The sequence below is a fragment of the Macaca mulatta genome, chromosome 11 (genome assembly GCF_049350105.2).
Source record: "Macaca mulatta isolate MMU2019108-1 chromosome 11, T2T-MMU8v2.0, whole genome shotgun sequence".
Taxonomy (NCBI): Eukaryota; Metazoa; Chordata; class Mammalia; order Primates; family Cercopithecidae; genus Macaca; species Macaca mulatta.
In genome coordinates, this window is record NC_133416.1 from 24,821,283 (window position 1) to 24,829,643 (window position 8,361).

The following is an 8,361-nucleotide window of genomic DNA, read 5'->3' on the forward strand; positions in this document are numbered from 1 at the left end:
GATAGACCATTAGCAAGATTAACCAAAAAAAGAAGAGAGAAAATTCAAATAACCTCACTAAGAAACGAAACAGGAGACATTACAACTGACACCACTGACGCCACTGAAATACAAAAGATCATTCAAGGCTACTATGAACAACTTTACACACATAAACTAGAAAACCTAGAAGAGATAGATAAATTCCTGAAAAAATACAACTCTCCTAGCTTAAAGTAGGAAGAATTAGATACCCTGAGCAGACCAATAACAAGCAGTGAGATTGAAACGGTAATTTAAAAATTACCAACAAAAAAAATCCAGGACCAGATGGATTCACAGCAGAATTCTATCAGACATTCAAAGGAGAATTTGTACCAATCCTTTTGACACTATTCCACAAGATAAAGAAGGAACCCTCCCTAATTCATTCTATGAAGCCAGCACCACCCTAATACTAAAACCAGGAAAGGATACAACTACAAAATAAAACTACAGACCGTTATCCTTGATGAAGTTAGATGCTAAAATCCTTAATAAAATACGACCTAACAAAATCCAACAACATATCAAAAAAGATAATCCACCATGATCAATTGGGTTTCATGCCAGGGATGCAGGGATGGTTTAACATACACAAGTCAATAAATATGATACACCACCTAAACAGAAGTAAAAACAAAAATCACATGATCATCTCAATAGATGCAGAAAAAGCATTAGATAAAATTCAGCATCCCTTTATGATTAAAATTCTCAGCAAAATCAACATACAAGGGACATGCCTTAATGTAATAAAATCCATCTATGACAAACCCACAATCAACATAATACTGAATGGGGAAAAATTGCAAGCATTCCCTCTGAGAACAGGAATGAGACAAGGATGCCCACTCTCACCACTCCTCTTCAACATAGTATTGTAAGTCCTAGCCAGAGAAATCAGACAAATAAATAAAGGGCATCCAAATCAGTAAAGAGGAAAGTCAAACTGTCCCCGTTTGCTGATGATATGATCGTTTACCTTGAAAACCCCAAGGACTCTTCCAGAAAGCTCCTAGAACTGATAAAGGCATTCAATAAAGTTCCCAGATAAAAGATTAATGTATGCAAATCAATAGCTCTTCTACACAACAACAGCAACCAAGCAGAGAATCAAATCAAGAACTCAACCCCTTTTACAGTAGCCACAAATAAAATAGGAATATACTTAAAAGAGGAGTCAAAAGACCTCTACAAGAAAAACTACAAAATATCGCTGAAAGAAATCACAGCCGACATGAACAAATGGAAATGCATCCCATGCTCATGGATGGGTAGAATCAATATTGTAAAAATGACCATTCTGCCAAAGCAATCCACAAATTAAATGCAATCCCCATCAAAATACCACCACCATTCTTCACAGAGTTAGAAAAAATAATTCTAAAATCCATATGGAACCAAAAAAGAGCCTGCATAGCCAAAGCAAGACTAATCAAAAAGAACAAGTCTGGAGGCATCACACTACCTGATTTCAAACTATACTATGAGACCACAGTCACTAAAAGAGTGTGGCGCTGGTATAAAAATAGGCAGATAGACCAATGGAACTGAGTAGAGAACCCAGAAATAAACCCAAATACTTACAGCCAACTGATCTTCGACAAAGCAAACAAAACTATAAAGTGGGGACAGGACACCCTTTTCAACAAATGGTGCTGGAATAATTGGCTAGCCACATGTAGGAGAATGAAACTGGATCCTCATCTCTCACCTCATACAAAAATCAACTTAAGATGGATTAAGGACTTAAACCTAAGACCTGAAACTGTAAAAATTCTAGAAGATAACACTGGAAAAACTCTTCTAGCTATTGGCTTAGGCAAGGATTTCATGACCAAAAACCCAAAAGCAAATGCAATAAAAACAAAGATAAATAGCTGGGACCTAATTAAAGAGCTTTTACCTGGCAAAAGGAACAGTCAGCAGAGTAAACAGACAATCCACTGAGTGGGAGAAAATCTTCACAATCTATACATCTGACAAAGGACTAATATCCAAAATCTACAACAAACTCAAACAAATCAGTAAGAAAAAAACAAACAATCCCATCAAAAAGTGGGCTAAGGACATGAATAGACAATTCTCAAAAGAAGATATACAAATGGCCAATAAACATATGAAAAAATGCTCAACATCACTCATGATCAGGGAATTGCAAATCAAAATCACAATGCGATATCACTTTACTCTCAGGGGAATGGCCATAATAAAAAAATCAAGAAACAGTAGATGTTGGCATGGATGTGGCTATCAGGGAACATTGCTACACTGCTGGTGGGAATGTAAACTAGTACAGCCACTATGGAAAACAGTGTGGAGATCCCTTAATGAACTAAAAGTAGAACTACCATTTGATCCAGCAATCCCACTACTGGGTATCTACCCAGAGGAAAAGAGGTCATTATTTGAAAAATATACTTGCACACACATGCTTATAGCAGCACAATTCACAATTGCAAAATCGTAGAACCAACCCAAATGTCCATCAGTCGAGTGGATAAAGAAACTGTTATATATATATATACACACACACACATATATATACACACACACATATATACACACACACACACACACATATATATATATATATGATGGAATACTACTCAGCCATAAAAAGGAATGAATTAACAACACTTGCAGTGACCTGGATGAGATTGGAGACTATTATTCTAAGTGAAGTAACTGAGGATTGGAAACCCAAACATCATATGTTCTCACTGATATGTGGGAGCTAAGCTATGAGAACACAAAGGCATAAAAATGATACAACGGACTTTGGAGACTCAAGGGGAAGAGTGGGAGGGGGTCGAGGGATAAAAGACAACAAATATGGTGCAGTGTATACTGCTCAGGTGATGGATGCACCAAAATCTCACAAATCACCACTAAAGAACTTACTCATGTAACCAAATAGCACCTGTACCCCAATAACTTATGGAAAAATAAACTAACAAAAATAAAAATAAATAAACATGACAAAATTATCAATTTTACCATATAAAGATCATTTTAAAAGTTGAATTATGCTCTAAAAGATTAACTGTAATGAGAGGTATCAGCAAGTCCTCTATTACCAGAAAATCATCCTGACATTGCTAAACTCCCTTTAGAAGGATGTGTACGAATACTTTGGAATTTCCTGACATGATTCCCTTTGGGGAATAAGGGAAAGGTCCCTGGAAGCACTTGAGGATATCGCTATGAAGTGACAAACCCCCTGGGGCTTCCTGGTCCATTGAAAGGCAGCTGTGAATGAGAACTAGAGGGGTGAGCACTGGGAACTGAACCTGGGCGGACTTTCTTGGCTAGATTAGGCATGGCCTAAAGACCCCTGGGAAGCCCGTGCAGGAGTCTTGGTTAGTATTGCATCATCACCTAAAGCGCTACTGCCCTGTTCTGTGTGGAACTCATTCCAACAGCGCCACCGTGTGATTGCAAGAAGCAGACGCAAGAGTGAACCGAGAAGGTTCATGCGCTATGGCCGCTTGGATGTGGAAGCCGTTAACCCTTTGGGGACTGCATTGAGCCTTAAAGTTGTTGGACGATTCCAGAAGTAGGGAAGAGCTTACAGGCAGGAGATTCTGGACTTCTGCTAATTATTCATATGGGTATACACAAAATTGTTAGGAAAAATAAGAGAGATAACAGTGCGTGTACCTTGAATTTGTGAAGCATTTTCTATTGGATGTTATTATCACAAATAGCACAGCTGTACGGTAATTTTACACTTTATATATCTCTATAGTTGAACTTATATGGGAATTTGTATTCGTTTTCTGTTGCTACCGCAACCTTAGTGGTTTCAACAACACAAACTTATTACCTTACAGTTCGGTACGTCAGAACTGACATGGGTCTCACCAGGCTAAAATCAAGTCATTGGCGGGACTGTTCCTTTCTGGAAACCCTAGTGGAGAACACACTTCCTTGTTCATTTGAATTTCTGATATAATTCAGTTTCTTGTATTGTGGAACTGAGATGGTTTCTGGCCGTCGGCTGAGAGTTATTCCCAGAGTCTAGAGGTCACACACATTTTTATATTTTTTATTTTATTTTTGAGACTGAGTCTCCTCTATCGCCCAGGCTAGAGTGCAGTGGCACAATCTCGGTTCACTGCAACCTCCGCCTCAGCAATTCTCGTGCCTCAGCCTCCCAAATTACAGGCGCCTACCACCATGCCCGGCTAATTTTTGTATTTTTAGTGGAGACAAGGTTTCACCATGTTGGCCAGGCTGGTCTAGAACTCCTGACCTCAAGTGATCCGCCCGCCTCGGCCTCCCAAAGTTCTGGGATCACAGGAGTTAGCTACGGCACCCGGCCCACATTTCTTCCTCTGCCTCAAAGTCGCAGTGTTGCGTCCAGTCCTACTCACATAGAATCTCTCTTACCTCTTATACCCTGTTTCCACTTTTAAGGATTCATGTGATTAGATTCTAGACCCTCCCAGATAAACCAGGATAATGTCTCCATCTCAAGGTCCTTAACCTTGATCATATTTGCAAAGTTTTTGACATGTTAGGTAATATATTCACAGGGGATTAAGTTGGGGACATCTTTGGGAGTCCATTATTCTCCTTATTTTGAGGTTTTTTTAATATTTAAAAATATAGTCTTTAAAAAAAAACTCCAGTGAACAAATGTTTATTTAGAAGGATTTTTACAGACAAGAGTCTTACTTTCAAAAAGCAGAGGAACCACTTTTATATTTTTATTTTTTATATGTAAAAATATAGTCTTTGTTGGAGAGTACATGGAGAAAAGGGAAACTTGCACGCTGTTGATAAGAATATAAATTAGTACAGCCATTATGGAAAAGAGTCTGGAGGCTTCCCAAAAAATTGAAAATAGAACTACCATATGATCCAGCAATCCCACTACTCTGCATGCTTCCAAGGGATATGAAATCAGTATGTCAAAGAGGTATCTGCACTCCAATGTTCATTAACAGCGTTTTTCACAATAGCCAAGTTATGAAATCAACCTAAGTGTCCATAAACAGATAAGTGGATAGAGAAAATATAGTATCTATACACAATGGGACACTATTCAGTCTTTAAAAATAAGGAAATTCAGCCATTTTCAACAACATGAATGAACCTGGAAAACACAATGTTAAGTAAAATAAGCCAGGAAAGAATGACAAATACCACATGATCTTACATAGTATATGTGAAATTTTAAAAAGTTGAACTCATAGAAGTAGATAGTAGAATGGTGGTTGCCAGAGGTGGGGTATTAGGAGATGTTGGTCAAAGGATACAAAATTCCAATTAAATAGGAGGAATAAGTTCAAGAGATCTATCGTACACATAGTGACTACAGTTAATAATGTATTGCGTTCTTGAAAATTGCTAAGAGAAGTAGATTCTCAGTGGTCCCACCACAAAAGAAAAAAGTGTGAATTAGCTCAATTTAATAAAAAAAAAAGCTAGTTAACTCAATTTAATCATTCCACAATGTATACATAATTTAAAACAACTGTTGTAGATTAATATCTGCAATCTTTTCTATTAAAAAACCTCAAAAAATTATATAATTATATATCCAATTTATATAAATTCAGATATCAATATAGGTATGTTACTATATAATTTATATATATAATTATGTTATATATAAATATTAAATATATATTATATATTAGTTATATATTAATAATTAACAATCTGTTAACTAAATATATATATTTATAAACATAAATGTTGATTTATATTAATTATATAAATATAACTATGTTTTTATATTAATTATATAAATCTATTTATATTTAATTATATATATATATATAAAAAGAGAGAGAGAGCGATTGAGTCTTTATAGCGCCTTGACTTTTCTATTAGAAAGAAACCAAACTTTTTAGGATAATATTTATCCAACCATTCCTAACATTTTCTTCAGCGTGGTTCCTTATTCATCCTGGGGTCAAAGAAGTGGTTTCAATAAACCCCCTGAAGTAGTATGCAAAAGTTCATGTGTATGCTTATTTTGGGGGACAAAAAAGGTCCAGAGCTTAGATCAGATTATCAAAAGTACTCTGAAAAAGACCCTCCTCTGAAGGAAAAAGGAAAAAAAGACAGTTTGTAAATAGATGTGTTGCTTCCACACAACACACATTTTTATGCTTCCACGTCTTTATGCACCTGGTGCCATGAGATTCGGTGGCGTATTGGAAAGAGGATAGGTTTTGATCTTCCAGACTTCTGACTCAAGCTAAACTGGCTAAGTAGTAATGACATTTATGGAAATAAGACATAGTAAATTTTTACTGATAGAGACATACTGACATAGGAGCAATTCAAGATGTATGAAAATTGATGAAGCTTAAGGACAGCCCCCATAGAGGTCAATTTCATTAAGAAGCTGAAAGAAGGAAAGATGGTCACACTGTCCATAATAAAAAGTATAGATATTGTAAAAAGTTACTGTAAAGACAGACAACAAAATAGGGGGGGAATTGTCTCACACAGCAGATTAAGTATTAACAAGAAAAAGTCAACTCCATATGACAGAAATTTCGATTTTCACAAAAAAAGTGCAAACTCAAATGCAAAACAGCTCGATTATTCCCACTGGCCAAAAACGTTGTCCATGCATAGATGCATCTCAAAAGCATTATGCCAAACGAAAGTTGCCGAGCACAAGATCCCATTGACATGGAAGAGGGAGTAGACTGACTGCGGAGGGACACCAGGGAACTTTATTGGTGATGGAAACGTTCCATACTTGGTTACATGATGTATATTTGCCAAGCTCAAACTACACACTTAAAATAGATGAATTTTGTTGAATTTAAATTATATCTAACAGATTTTTCAAAATATGTAAGGATACACACTCGGTTATTAACATGGATTGGAAGGGATGTGATAGGGAAGAAGAGAAAACCAGGCAAAAAGGTAAAAAATAAAACTACTCTAAACATTGTTTATATAATCCCATTTATGCACTTATGAAAAAGCTGTATGCATAAAAAAAAACTTTTGCCAAATACTTAATACTGCAATCCAATACTTCTATCTTTGGCATGTTCAAATTCAGGGGCGGAACAGGTGATAAAAGCCAGATGATAATGGATCATGGGAGAGGAGGTGGAGGAAGTGGGACAATGAGTTCCTTTAAATTGAGTCATTTCCCCTTGGAGCAGCGATGAAAGATGAAGGGCATGTTAGACCTGCTGTAAATGCTGTAAACTGGCCTATTTCCAAAAGAGTAAGTCCTAGCATGTCCATTACACATGCTCATGTTTCAGGGATAATCTACACATAGTGAAAGAGCAGCAGCTCTTGGGGTGTTGGGTAACATTAGCCTTTCTGGAAGGAACCAATCTTGGTCCAGATGATTGTGCTTCAAAGGTGGCCCACAGGAGCAAACAGGCCCATGTGAGCAAATACGCAGCAAGTCTGGGTGGTTAAGGAAACTCCAGCTTTGACAGAAATCAGTCTGGGTCTCACCATGAGTATACAATTGTTCATACTAAAATAGAGATAATCCCACCTGGCTTGTTTTATGAATTATCGTACACAGGACATGGCACAAAACAGCCAATTAGCAATGGCTGTATTATTCCTTTGCCTAGAAAAGACTCTGGAGCACACTATGCAATCACTGAACAGCTGCTCGACGGACAAATGGCTGGACGAATGGATGGATGGATGAATAAACTGGGAATACCAAATTCCAGTGAGCTACTTTTCCTGACTTGAGCTAAAATACTGTCTCCTTTGGGAAGTACCTCTATTTCAAGCTACACTCCCATTTTCTCACTTACTAGTGTAGGTTTTAGAGCCAAGTTGCCTGTGCTTGAATCTTGGCTGCTATTTACTGTCTTTGGGGCAACTCACATAAACTCTCAATTCTGCTTCCTCAACTATAAACTGGTGCTTAACAATAAGGTTTCCATAAGGATTAAAAGAGTTAATACGAAAACATCTTTATTAGACTGGCTGCCCACAGTAAGCATTCAATAAATATTAGCAATTATTAAAATACTGCACTACCACATCTTACAAATTACTTACCTGTGTAAACACTGACTTTAAGCTCTATGAGAGGAAGAACTTTTGTGTTTCATTCACTGCCTAAAACTGTGCCCTACCATCTAGCAGGCATTTAATAGTTGTTGAATGAATACCTACCTAACCTGAAACAATAAAAGAGCCAAAATTGCAAACACACACCCCTTCCAAAATTAAGGCCAGGGCCTTGCATTTAATAGGTGCTCAATAGATGTTTGTTGACTGAAGAAATGAATGGAGATGATCAGATAGAAAGTGATTCAGAAAACTGACAGTGGTATATGATGGAAGTAAAAAAGAGATTTAGGAATATTCCAG